Raw genomic sequence first — 14727 nt, forward strand, 5'->3', positions numbered from 1 at the left:
TTATTGAGCAATCCTTCAGGCTGCAGAGATGTCAGAGGAGGGCCCTAATGTATCCTGATTTTGATTCTTTTATTCTTTTCCCTAGGCCTTTTACTTGCAGGTATCTTGAGTACCTTGTGTGTATATTTACTTTGAAAGCACACATTTAAATGTTTATAAGGAAAAGGTTCTAAAGACATCCATCGATCCATTCATTCTTCATTCAGCAAATACCTGTTGAATACCTACTGTGTGCTAGGCACTGTGTGCTAGGCACTGCGTGGGCGAGCCAGAGGGCTTTATTGCTCCAATGAGCTTGCGTTCTAGTATTCTAGTTGTTTTCACGCATCTGCGCTATCTGGGACAGGCACCATTATGGTTTATTATATATGAAGCAGCATGTGTCTGCACTACAGTTTGTGTGTACCGTAGATGGGCAAGGATCGAGTGCAAAATTTCTGGGTCAAAAGGGGTTGGCTTGGGTCAGGCTGCTCAGTAGCTGAGGTGAAAGCATGTGCCACCCCTCCTGATAGAGGGATCCTTGCTGATTGTGTGTGACACCAGAGCCTCCATATCTGTCAGCTGGGTTTGTCCTCACAATAGCTCGAGGAGCAGGTGGGGCAGCATCTGGAGGTTTGGTACTCTTTCACACCTTGCTGGGACCACCAGGCTGCTCAGCAGTGGCCCGTGCCCACCACTGCACCTGCCGCCCTGTTCCATCTCTGGGACCTGTCAGGTCACAGTACTACCTCCTGTCCCTTCCCCTTCTCCTAGGGGCTCTGGCTTCAATCCCCTGTGCCCAGGTTTGCAGACCACTCCCTGGGAAGCTGTCCTGGGATCTGTGTCTGTCTACTTCCTGTAGTCTACCACCGGGAGGTAGAAAGGGACAGTCTGCTGACCTCCAGTCTTTCCATAGCAGTGTCTGAATGGATTCAGGAAATCCTTGTGGAGCCCCGGTATGCGCTGCTGCTGGCTTAGGGGTTCAAGCCACAGCAGTATATGAGACGGGGGAGCCCCCATTTGTGGGTCTCACCATCTTTAGAACTTTAGCACTTACTTAAATTTAAAAAAATTCTACTAGTTGTAGCTTAAAGTCACCGAGTTTCTTTCATTGTGTTTGATGACTTTGAAGCCAGTTTGGTAGATTCTATTTCATGAATAGTCCTTGCTGTGGTCTGACATCTGGGTCAGTGAGGAGCTTGGGCCCCTCCCTAGAGCCTCTTGTCCTGGGCTGCAGTGACAGGCTGCGGGCCGGTGGGGTACACTCACACACACCCCTCTAGGAACACTGGGGTCCTGGATAATTATGCCAACGACAGGCTATTTCTCCCTCCATGTGGACGTCCTTGAGGTGAAACATTGGGTTTTTAAAAAATATTTTAGTCTTCTGTTGTGTCTAGTCTGAAAATTACTTACTTGCTTTTTAATTCTGTGAACGTGTTTCCTAATGGAAGGGTCAGAAATGTTCTCCTTGCACTTTCCATTAGTGCTGCAGTTGAGAGAGGGAAGGGGAGCGGTCAGGCTCCCCCTCCTCGTCCCAGGGGCCCTCACAGGGGCTGCTTTGAGGTATAGACCTTGGAGAGGCAGCTCACCTCCGAGCCTGGTGTGTGAGAGCACAATGGTATTAGGTGACTTTTGAAGGGAAAGCAGGTTTTGGAAGAAGATCTGTATATACAAAATACTGTATATTTCACCTTCATCGATGAAGGATTCAGAATTGCAGCAGAAATTTGAAGGATGGCTGGGGTTTGGGGCCATCTTGCACGTGGCTTCCTTTTGGAGTGCCTTTGTTCTTCTGTGACACCCACGGGGCCTGAGGGTGCGGCTGGATATTCCACCTGGATTGCAGCTGGGTAGCCGTGCTACAAGCTGCTCCTCCTCCCGTGCAGCGCACTTCCCGGGTCCTGCCGCCCCGCTCAGCTGCACAGCCCATAAGGGACTGGTCCTGCCCACGCACTCCGGATCTCCCCTTCCTGAGAAAAGTTACAGAAAATATCTTCCCCAGGATTCCTGGGCTGCACGACCCTGATCAGCCCCTTTGTGAGAGCTGCTTTGGGTAGAAACGGGGACACAGCTCGTTCTTTCCTCCTGGTCTCTTAGTGCAGTCAGGGTTCTGAGCTGATAGGGGCCTGGCCACTCCCCACCTGAGCCTGGCCTCGGCTGAGCTGCTCATCAATGTGAGGCCCGGGCAAGCGGCCTGCCTGTTATCTGCAGTGCACAGGTGTGCATGTGTGTACATACATACACACACCACACACATACCATACCCACCTCACACACACCGCACACATACCCCATACACACCACACACCACACACATACCATACCCACCTCACACACACCACACACATACCCCATACCACACACATATCATACCCACCTCACACATACCGCACACATACCCCATACACACCAGACACCACACACATAGCATACCCACCTCTCACACACCACACACCACATGTATACCATGCCCACCTCACACACATAATACACATATCCCATACACACCGAACACCACACACACATCATATCCGTCTCTCACACACCACACATTACATATATACCATGTCCACCTCACACACACTATACATATACCCTATACACTCCACACACATACCATACCCACCTCATACACACCACACACTTAACCCATATACACCACACACCACACACATCACACCCACCTCACACGAACCACACACCACACACATACCATGCCTACCTCACACACACCACACACACCCCATACACACCCCACACTGCAAACATACCATACTCACCTCACACACACCACACACATCATACCCACAACACACACACCACATACCCTATACACACCACACACCACACAAATACCCCATACACACCACACACCACACACATACCCCATATACACCACACCACACACACACCCTTACACATCACACACCACACACATACCCCATATGCACCACACACCACACACCATACACATACACCATATACACTACACACATGCCACACATACCACACATCACACACCCATCACACACACCACACACATACCATGCCCACCTCACACACCACACATACACCCTATACACACCACATACATGCCATACACACCACACACACCTCATACATATTACACACACACCACATAATACCATACATACACACCCCATACACACCACACCCCTCCATACATACCACACACCACACAGCCCATAGACAACATACACACACCACACCATACTCTATATACATATCACATCACCCATACCACACACCACGTTCCACACAGACATCTTATACACACCACACACACTATACACATACCACGCAATAGCACACACACACCATGCACAGCCCATACACACCACACATTTGCATGCAAACTACTCATTGAATGAAACTGAATGATTGTTTTCCCACATTAATACTGCCCGCCTGCACACCCCCGGCTGTCCTGGCCAGCACATCCCCTGGTCCTGCCCTCCCTTGGGTCAGCACTGCCTCCTGTGTTTCGGGTGTCTCTGGCTGTGCCCTGTGGCGTGCTCACATCCTGATCGTGTGGGAGGCTGGCTCCTCTACTCCAGTGGCCGCCTTCCTAGAGGAGACCAGCCTGTTTGCCACCTCTCCTGATGCCCAGAGCGGCGGCCCGTGCAGGAAGTCCTGCTTCCTCCCCTCGCTGTCTGCTCTTGCCCACAGGTCACTTTGTTTCAGTGCCGACATCTCCCCAGCTAGAAAAGCAGACCCTCAAAGACGCACAGGTGGGTTTGATTAAAATGCTGGTGAATATTAAATGTGTTTTGGTGAAACACTCAGCCAGTACATACATTTTTAATAAAGTAAAATGTCTAGGCCCCCTCTGCTCCCACCTCTCTCCCCGCTCCCCTCCCCAGAGGATATGGCTGACAAGCCTTTGGGGGTTTCCCCTTTCTGTGTGCCTTTGCGAGCGTGTATGGGCTGGGCAGTGTGTGTATTCTCTCGCCATCTTGACGGACCTGTAACTGGGATCTACACACGTGCGCTCGCTGCAGCTCACTTGGCTGTTTTCCCTCGAAAACGGGCCTGTAAGATCCCTCCCTGTAGTGCGCGTTGCCCTGCCTCTTACTTGGACTCGGGAAGGGGAACATCACGCACTGGGGCCTATCATGGGGAGGGGGGAGGGGGGAGGAGATAATAAACAATAACTATTATTTTTATCACCAAGAGTCCAAGTATAAAAATTGTGTATGTTATTCACTACATTGAAAGTTTAAGAAATAAAATAACAAAATATTATTTTGTGAACTGATATAGGTAACAATTTAATTAAAATCAACAAAACTTAAGGATATATATTATATATATTTGCAAACTAAGAATTTAAGGAAGAATCTTTAACCATGTAAGGATCTCCCAACAAAGGCTTGTACTATTAATATACACTAGTTAGTGATCCCATTTTTATTTCAGTAGGAATTCTAAAGGTTTTTTGTTTATACAGAGTCTGAAATTAAAAAAAAATATATTGTTGTGAGGAGTTAGTCAGTGAGGAAATATTGGTCTAGATAAAGTGTCTTTTGTAATTTATTCACTGTTAGAACCATTATGGGAGCTCAACAATGTGTCTGAATAAAAAATAATGTGCACTTAAAAAAAAAAAAAAACGCCGTCGCCTCTTCCAGCGCGTGAACTCTGCCGTCGTTCGTTTAACATTCTCTTATTCATGGGTATTTAGGTTTCCAGTTTTTTAAAAGATTGCGGCAATGAAAATCTTCAGCATCATTTTTTATACGTGTGAGTCCTCCTGGAAATGGAGTTTTTGGGCACAAGGATATGCCTGTTTAAAGTTTTGATAGAGAATGCTGAATTGCCTTTCTGAACGATTCATTCTAAAGAAATACACTTCTGCAAAAAAAGGGAAAGCTAGAAAGAAAGCAGTTCGCTGCCAACAGCTCAATAGAGAGAGGGGGACTCTCTGAGGCCAAGAGGTGGGAAATGTGGCAGCCTGGGAGAAGCCAGGGACCTGGGCAAAGGGTGACATGGTTACTAAGGTTTCCTTTGCTGTCCCCATCCTCCCTGCCCTCCCTCCAAACCCCCAGGAGAGCAGTACTGGGGAAAGACGGTACATAACTAAAATCCTGAGAATTCTCATGAACACTCCTCAGTTTGGAGAGAGAGGGACTGTGATGAGGGGGGTTGGGATGGTGTCCGGAGCCTGACGGCCCTCACCAGTGTCAGGAGAAACCCGCTCCCCTCCAGGGCTCCTTCCTTAGGGTCTGGCTTGCACTGCATTCTGGGAGAATCCCGTAGCCCCATCTTCCCTTTACCCATTAACCCTTTAATGGTATCCCATTCTCACATTTAGCCCTTTGAGTCAATCAACTACCATATTAAAAAATTAATAGACTTATTTTTTTTCAGCAGTTTTAGGTTTATGGGGAAATTAAACAGAAAGTTTAGGGAGTTCTCCTGTACCCCCTCACCCCATTTCCCCCCTTTCCTCATTATTAACATCTTACATTGGTGTGGTACATTCGTTACCTTTGATGAGGTAGTATTATTATTAACTGGAGCCCATAGTTCAAACATATTAGGGTTCACTCTTCGTGTTGTATATTCTATGGGTTTTGACAAATGTGGAATGACTCAGCTACCATGTCTTTGTTTTAGTAGATCGTCAGTTGCTTTTTGTCTTATTAGCTGACTGCTGCTTTGAGAAGACCCTCTTGTCACATCCTTTTGCACCCTGGCTTACTGTGGCGTGGGGCAGGGGTACTGGGGGCCAGCTGGCCTCTGGGGAGCGGCACTCACTGCATCCTGCCCCTGCCCCACTCTGCTCCTCTCTGGTCTCAGCAGCCTCCCTTGCTCCTTTCACCTGCCTTACCCCAGCACAGCTACCTGCTGCTTAGATGCCACTAATGGGGCAAGGAAGCTGCTCCCAGTCAGTCTCCGAGGATTCTGCCCAGAGAGGGGTAAGAATCACCATGAGTGTTTGCTGGGCACTTGGGAGGTGCAGGCTCTGCGGGAAGGCCTGCAGGCTGAGGCGGTCTGCTTTGGGTTTTGCAGCATTGCCTGTGGTCTCCCTGGGTGAGGGAAAAGGCACAGGGAGGTTAAGAAGCGTTCCTGGTGCCACGGAGCCGGTCAGTGACACAGCCGGCTCTCAATCCAGGCCACTGACCTTGGCAGCCAAGCCCCTTCTTTATTTTGGAATGGCCACCCGGCCAACTGGCACACAGGGAGAACTCATGAAAGGAGTGGCTCACTCCTGAAGGGAGAGGGACACAGGAGCAGCCTTGATGTGCTGCACCCCCTCCAGGCCCCAGTCCCTGTCCTCGGAGGAAGCGGGACTCCCAGGTGGGCGAGGTGAAGCAGATGGCCTCCGCCACGGCGAGGAGGAATCCCGGTGATCCTCTGGCTTCCGCATCGTTGTGGGAACACTCGGGCGGGATGTATTTTAAAGGAGTGCCTGATGTGTGTGGGTGTGGTGGGGATGGGGATGGGGGTGGGGGTGGTTGCAGTGGGGCCTATGCAGGATCCCGATTGGAGGGGGCTGCAGAGGCTACTGCTGGCCCGCGTGTCACCATGGCAGCTGGAGAGTGGGCGACGGTCGCTTGGCGTCCTGCTTGGGGTTGTTGCCCACATCGGTGAGCAGTTCCTGTCCCGCCCGCTCACTGCGACGCTGGGCGGGGCCGCTTGCCAGTTAATTGTGGGGATTCTCTCTCTCTCTCTTTTTTCTTTTGGAGACGGAATCTCTCTCTGTCACCTAGGCTGAAGTGCAGTAGCGTGATCTGGGCTCACTGCAAGCTCCGCCTCCCGGGTTCATGCCATTCTCCTGCCTCAGCCTCCCAAGTAGCTGGGACTACAGGTGCCTGCCACCACGCCCGGCTAATTTTTTTGTATTTTTAGTAGAGACGGGGTTTCACCGCGTTAGCCAGGATGGTCTTGATCTCCTTACCTCATGATCTGCCTGCCTCGGCCTCCCAAAGTGCTGGGATTACAGGTGTGAGCCACCGCCCCCAGCCAATTGTGGGGATTATCTGAGCGTTGCTGGAGTGTTCTGCCCTTCCCTGCGAACCTTTTACCTGGGTGGGCTGGGAGAGAGGCCGAGCCAAGAGAAGGAGGCAGGATGCCACACACGCCCTGCAGGGAGGGTCATCTGCTAGGCACTGTAACACACAGAAAGCCAGGAGCCTGAGCCCCACCCGCGGTTGTTGAATGGAGGGAGAATGAACAACCGCTGACTCCTGGGTTCCTGGGAGGCTGTACCTCTGTCCCTCTGCTCCGGGTCAAACCGGCTGTATGCTTAGCCTCAGGAACATGCGGCAGGTGGCAGCCCATGGCCCCATGGCAGATAATGGTGGTTTTGCAGTGTGGTGTGCTGTGGGGGCTGACGGGCACAGCTGGGCAGGCCAGGCTTTCTCTGGCTCAGGATGCGGGGCTGGTTCTTCCCAGAGGAGGCAGAGGTCAGGGAGGAACTCTTTCCCCGTGTCTCCTGAACAGCTTCGTCAGCACACCCTGCAGTGTGGACTCAGTGAGTGTCCTGCAGCTCTGTTGTCCCACAGGGGCTGTGTACATTCAGCCCTCAGGGCAACCTCTGCATTTCCTTTCTGGGGACTCCCAGATGAACCCTGCTCTCCCAGGTCATCCTGCTCCATATTGATGTGATAACCCCTCCTCAGTCCGAAACATCTGCTGGCCCCGTTTGTCTGTGGGATAAGAACGGGCTTGAGCATGGCTGTCAGTGCTCTGTGTGGCGTCAGTGGCATGTTCTGTGGCAACTTCTTTCCTCTGTAGCCCGGTATCTTTGACTCCCAGCCCAATGCTCCCTTCTCATCTACCAGAGGCCCCTCCTCAGCCTTTGCATTTGCTTGCATTTATCTTCCTTCTTTAAGGCTGCATTTGAGGGTTTATGGGCCAAAAGCGTCATGTCCAGTCTGTAAACTGTGTGCCCTCTCGGGGCCAGGTAGCAGCCCGAGAGGAAATGGGAGAAGTGGTCGTGAATGATTGTGAGGACTGCAGAAAGAAGACAGGGCTGAGAAGAGTGTGATTACCCCCAGAATTCAGAGATGCCTGCACCAGCTGGGTTTTGAAGAATGAATAGGAGTTTTCCAGGAAGATTCTAGAGGAACAACAGCAACGAAAAGATTTGAACATGGGCACAGAAGAGATGAGGCACAGATGGCACAGGGATTTGGGGTGTGATGGGGCAAGGCAGCCATAGGCAGGGTGTAGGCCCAGGACCTCAGATGCTTGGCATGCCATGGCTTGGAGGCCATGGCCTTGTCGTGCAGCACTGTGTCTCCATGGGCCCCATCAGAGTCCCTGGCTCTTGGTGTGCCCTTCATGCCCACACCACGGTGGGAGCAGGCAGGTGGGGTTTGGCCTGAGTTTCCCCCGAATGGACACCTACTCCCTCTTGTGCTTCAGTATCAGAGTGGGCCCATGGGGTGGGAATAAATGTTTGGGTTTAGGAGGCCTCCAGCTGGGTGGCCTGCTCCCAGGCAGGAAACACAGATGAGAGGAAGCAGCACGTCGGAAGGCAGCAGCCGTGGATGTTAAAGCTGGAGGGACCTCTTAAGTAATGGGTGTCAGCTCCCTCGTTTGATGTGGTAGGAAGGTGAGGGTGAGAGGGGTTGGGAGCAGGTGCTGGAGCTGGAGCCTGAACCCCCACATCTCAGTGCTGCCATCATCCTTCATGGTCAGGAAACTGAGGCACAGGCAGGTTACATAGTCTTCTCAGGATGTCAGTGGCAGAGCTGGGACGTGAACCAAAGTGTCTGTCTCTGCAGCTCAGTTCTGTGCGAAGTCCAGCCAGACGGTGCTGATCAGTAAGGGTGCTGGCTGAGCACTGATGGCCACCTGCGTCTCAAGGAGAAGCAGTGTCACCTGCTAATCTGATGGCTTCTCTGGGCACTGGCACGTGGGTCCCATTGCCCTTTCTCTGCAAGGGGTTTGTTTAGTGTGTTTGGAAACACATCCCCCAGCCTACTAGGTGTGGCATGCACTATTTTAAGATAAATAACCCAAATCCCACAAGCTCTGTATCTCATGCAGCATTTTGTACTTTGAAAAACCAAGTTGGGAACAGAACCCTGATGAATGTGTTTCATTTCCTGTCAGAGCAAATGAAACCTGAAATATTAATGGCACCAGATTTCCCTTATCTTCCTACAGAAGGGCTTGAAAAATGTATTCCCCACAAACTTAGCATGCAGCTCTGCTACCTGTGGCCCGAAATCATTAGTTGTCTGTACTCACTGACCCTTGGGAATAAACATGAAAGTTCACTTGAAGACTTGGGGGAGAATCACGGTCAACCTGTGACTTGGTTTTTCCGATATTCAGCTGCTCTGGAGAGCCTTGGAGTTCAGCTGCTCTAGAGATTCTGGAGAGGGAGCTGTTAGCCTCCCAGAAGCACATGTGGCCCATCGTTGCCGTCCACACCTGCCCCTCTGTGGGTGAGTCAGCGCTTTCCTTTCTCAGCTGGTGGATGCTTCATTTGTTTGTATTCTTTTTCTTTACAGTCTCCTGAATATTTACACATTGCCGAATCTCCCGTGGACAAACTACCAACAGGCCAGGACTGTCCCGTGGACAGACGGGGTGAGCCTCTTCCTGTGTCTGGAGATTCTGAGTGAGTAGAACCCGTCACGATCCCCACTGCACTTAATGTGGCATTCATGCCTGAGTCTGGGCTGATGTGCTAATTGGGGGCCGTAGGAAGAGTTATAGCCACCATGGCCCTCACCTTTCTCTAACAAAAGCTTAAACACAGCTACGCTAAATATTTTTGCTTTCTGCTTTCACAGACTTCACATACACTTACATTTATTTTGAGGTGAAAAGGGAAGGACAGACATTTACAGGGGACCAGTTGCCAGGAGAAGACTGCATTCCCTGTGAACCCGTCCATCTCACCTCTGAGATCCTGTCTCTGGGACGCCCCAGGTCCCTTTTCCCAGCTGCACTGAGGCCTCCGTCCTCCTGGGGGAGCTGTGCTGTGCTGCCTCCTTGGGCAGCCTCCCTTCCCCATGGGTGCAGATGGGCCCGGGGCATCCCGGTGATCAGTTCTTCCCAGGGACCCAGGAGGAGGGGCCGGCAGGAAGTGGGCAGGTTCTTTCTGCTCGACCTGGCAATAACAATTCCTAAATTGTTCAGCACCCCAGGCTGCTTGCCTTGACAACCAGGTGGCCAGTCCCAGGCACTGCCAGTGTGGGCAGGGCCCTCCCCAGGGACAGCAGCAGGGCAGCCCAAGACACTGGTGGTCACACAGTTAGTCCCCACAAGGCGACGGTACGGGACACATTCTCGAGCTGCCTGCAGGGTCTGGTTGTGGGAGCGGCTCAGCCCCTCCTGTAGAGGCAGGAGCATCCTCAGCAGCTGACAGTTGTCCCGCAGGAGCCATGTGCCCAGTGGAATATCTCAGTGCAGTGCACAGTGGGGCCACAGCTGGGCCACAGCCATGCTCTGTCCTTTAGTGGACCATCTGAGCCGTGTTCCACCTGCCTGTTCCGACACACTGGTCTCCCTCGATGACCCTGCTCCCACCGGCTTCCCCATGGTTTCGATCTGTAACCCAGACCCTGTTCCAGGAGCTGGCTCAGCACTGTCCTGCTCCACACCCTCTCTCAGGGGACATTCTAACCTGCCCCGCCTGTCCTGCTCCTGCCTCTCAACCCAGAACACTGCAGGTCCTTCAGGTTAATTAGGTGAGACCTTAGAAGCAGGGACAGCAGGATTTATCCCACACGCACCATGCACTGTGCTGAGGAAGCCACGGTCACTCCCCTCATGGTCACTGGGGTGAGGAAACTGAGGTTGTTGCCCATGTGGTAGAACTGGGATTCAGAGCCTCGGCCACGCCTCAGTCGCCACACTGCACCCTGTGCAGGGCGCTGGGGAAACCAGGCAGCTAGGACCGGCCTGTGCCTTGGGATGCTTATCCAGACCACCCACCCTCACCCCCTTTGCACCTCAAAGGCTTGATCTACTTTTCAGACACAGTTTTCATGTTGTCAGTGTGATACATAGCGTATTTTAAGACGTCAAAGAATTTTATAGGTTTTATGAAAAAAATGGCAGACCCCTGGCCTCCCAGACCATCTCCCCACAGCCCCTGCCCTGCCCACTCCCCATAGATTACCACTTTCAGCTGTTGTCGCTTCTTCCTCTGGATTTATCTCCACGTTTGTAAAGAATATGGGCACGCTACTATTTCTTAGTCTCCTGTTGTGGTCAAGATTTCCCTCCTGAGAGCTGCTCCATCTAACCCTAACCCTAACCCTAATACATACGGTTATGTCGTCATTTAGGTGAACCCTTGTGCAGTGTGTATCAGTCAGGATAGGCTGCCTCATGAGGCTGTAACAAGCATCCCCAGAGCTGAGAGAGTTCCGTTTCTCTAGCCTCCTGCCCTGGGGGTGGGTGCTGAGTCTTGGGGAGGTGTGGGGTGGGGGGAGGGGCCCCAGGACTCAGCAAGCTGGTGCTCACCAGTGTCACCATGTTCCCTGCCCTCTTCTCATGTGGAACCCGTGGTGCCCTTTTTCCAGGGCATCCCTGCTCAGGGGTCAGGATAGTCCTCCTCGGAGTGGCTGGGGGTCTGATTCTCCCTATTTAGACCATTGAGTAGTCCCCTGCTTTCGGCCTCACTCCCTTTCTGTGCTGGTGTCTCAGTGCTTGGGTCTTTCGGGGTTTTAGAGGTGGGCTGTGAGGCTGGGCACGAAAAGGCTTCTCCGCTTCCCCCTCTCCCCGGGGCTCCTCATCCCTGTGCTGCCTCAGCACTTCGTCTGGCAAGATTTGCAGGTGCAGCTTTCATTTCTCATTCTCCTGGTTTTGAGTGACTTTAAGAGAAGATGCAGAAAGGCTGTGACCCCACCTCTAAAAGCCAGCAGTCAACCTGGCCACTCTTAAGCCTGTTCTAGTGGGCTTCCCTCCCCGTCACCCTGCTGTGACAACATCCCACGTGGACAGACTCGACACAGGATTCTGTCCTCGCCTTCCCGAGCGCCCGGCAGCCCTGGTGCTGTAGCTTTCCCTCTCCCCTCCTTGTTTTCAACCTCAGGAGGAAACTGTCATTCCTCACCATGAGATATGATGTCATCTGTAGGTTTTTTAAAAAAAAAGTAGGTAAAATTCAGATAACATTAGCCATTAACCATTTGAAAGTGTGTAATTCAGTAACATGTAGTGCATTTGCAGTGTTGGGCACCCACCATCTGTGTCTAGTTCCAACACATTTTCATCATCCCAGAGGGAAACACTCCATTAAGCAGTCACTCCCCAGCCTCCCTACCCCAGTCTGTGGCAGCCGCAATCTGCTTTCTGTCTCCATGGACTTACGTATTCTGAATGTTTCCCATAAGTTAGAAATCATATAATTTGTGACCTTTTCTTTCTGGCTTCTTTGGCTTAGCATAAAGTTTATGGGGATCATCCATGTTGCAACATGTGTCAGAACTTCAGTCCCTTTTTTTTTTTTTTTTTGAGATAGAGTCTCTCACTCTGTCGCCCAGGCTGGAGTGCAGTGGCGCGATCTCAGCTCACTGTAAGCTCCGCCTCCCGGGTTCACGCCATTCTGCTGCCTCAGCCTCCCAAGTAGCTGGGACTACAGGCACCGCCACCACACCCGGCTAATTTTTTCATATATTTAGTAGAGACGGGGTTTCACCGTGTTACCCAGGATGGTCTTGATCTCCTGACCTCGTGATCCACCTGCCTCGGCCTCCCAAAGTGCTGGGATTACAGGCGTGAGCCACCGCGCCCGTCTCAACTTCAGTCGTTTTTAGGGCCGAACAATATTCCATTCTGCAGATACACCACATTTGTTTGCGCCTTCAATTGATGGACATTTGGGTTGTTTCCATCTTTCGGCTGTCAGGAATAATGCTGCTGTGAGCATGTGTGGACAGTGTTAGTTTCCGTGTCTGTTTTCAACTCTTTCGTGTATGTATTTAGGAGTGGAACTGTTGGGTTCTGTGGTAACTCTGTTTCACTTTTCCAGGAACTGCCAAACTGTTTTCCACCGCAACAGCTGCGCCACTTTACATTCCCGCCGGCAGTGAGTGTGGGTGCTCCTTTTTCGCCATCCTTGCCAGCTCCGGGTGCTCCTTTTTCGCCATCCTTGCCAGCTCTTGTTAGCTTCTGTTTTTTGTTGCCTTGTTTTCATTATGGCCAGCCTACTGGGTGGGAAGTGGGATCTGACTGTTGATTAGCATTTCCTGAATAGGTTTTTTGGTAGATGTTCTTTGTCAAGCTGAGGATGGTCTCTGCCTAATTTCGTGAGTGGTTTTTAATCAGAAATGGGTGTTGGATTTTTGTCAGATGCTTTTCTGCATCAGTTGATCTGATCATACAATTTTTTCTCTTTAGTCTGTGATGTGGTAGATTATGTCCACTGATTTTTCTAATGTTGAACCAACATTGCCACCTTGGAAAAAATACCACTTGGTTGTAGTGTATAATTCTTTTTAAATGTTATTATATTTGATTTGCTAATAATTTGTTGTAGATTTTTCAGTTGTTTGCTCCTGAGAGGTAGTGGTATGTCGTTTTCTTATCATTTGTTTGGTTTTGATGTTAGGATAATTTCAGCTTCATAAAGTGAGGAAGTGTTTCTTCTCTTCCAGTTGCTGGAATAGGTTCTAAAGAGTTGGTGTGATTTCTCCCTTTGCTGTTTGGTAGAATTCACCAATGAAATCTATCTTCCTGTTACTGGTTTTTAGTTTAATTCCATTGTAGTCTGAGAATATATTTTTATGATTTCTATTTTTAAAATACTTGTTAAGATGTGCTTCATAGCTCAGAATGTGGTCTATCCTTGTGAATGTTCCGTGCAAGCTTGAGAAGAATGTGTATTTTGCTGTTGTTGGATGGAATATTCTACAAATGTCAATTCGATTGAGTTGTTGTATGGTGCTATTCAAGTGAACTGTCCTTGTTGATTTTCTGTCTGCTTGTTCTATCAATTACTGACAGGTCTTGAAGTCTCCACTTATAATAGTGGATTTGCCGATTTCTCCTTTAGAATTAAAATTCTATCAGATTTTGCCTCATATATTTTAATTATCTGTTGCTAGGTGCATAGCCTTTGAGGATTGTAACATCCTCTTGGAAAATTGATTTTTTATTATGTAACGTCCCCTCTTTAAAATTTCCTTGGTTGGTAGTCTGCTTTGTCTGAAATTAATAATGGTAATGGTACTCCAACTTACTTAGATTAGAGTTAGCATGGTATACCTTTCTCTGTCCCTTTGCTTTTAACCTGCCAGTGTCTCTGCATTTAGAGTAGATATCTTGCGGATGGCATAGAGTTGGGACTTGTGTTTTTATCCACTCTGAAAATCTCTGTGTTTCCATGGGTGTGTTTTGACCCTTCACATTTAAATGATTATTGAGGTACTTAGATTAATATCAAACTTTTTAGTAACTGTCTTCTGTACTTGCCAGAGACTTGTTTTTCTCTCTCCTCTGGTTTCAATGGACCATTTTATGTGATGCCATTTTATCTCCTTTCTTAGCGTGTCACTCATACTTCTTTTTAAAAGTTTTACAATATATGTTTACAATATATATTTCAAAATCATCTAAGTCCACCTTCAAATAACACTATATCTCTTCCCATTAGTACAACTACTTTATAACAGAATACTCCCAAGTCTTCCTTTATGTCCCTTGTGACATTGCTGTTAATTATTTCAGTTATCCATGTCATAATCATACAGTACATTGTTACTGTTACTGCAATAGATAGCATTTATTTTTATATCAAAATAGAAA

General features: G+C 49.8%; 1 protein-coding gene across 1 annotated transcript in view; it reads left to right on the forward strand.

The window, feature by feature from the left end:
• Window positions 1-9476: 9476 nt before the first annotated feature.
• The window catches only part of APBA2 (amyloid beta precursor protein binding family A member 2), a 199617-nt gene continuing 194366 nt past the window's right edge, over window positions 9477-14727 (forward strand). Inside the window, 1 exon segment of the mRNA XM_017867685.1 lies at window positions 9477-9555. The gene's annotated coding sequence lies outside the window, so the exon portion shown is untranslated.

The sequence above is a fragment of the Rhinopithecus bieti genome, unplaced genomic scaffold (assembly GCF_001698545.2).
Source record: "Rhinopithecus bieti isolate Rb0 unplaced genomic scaffold, ASM169854v2 scaffold_4180, whole genome shotgun sequence".
Classification (NCBI taxonomy): domain Eukaryota; kingdom Metazoa; phylum Chordata; class Mammalia; order Primates; family Cercopithecidae; genus Rhinopithecus; species Rhinopithecus bieti.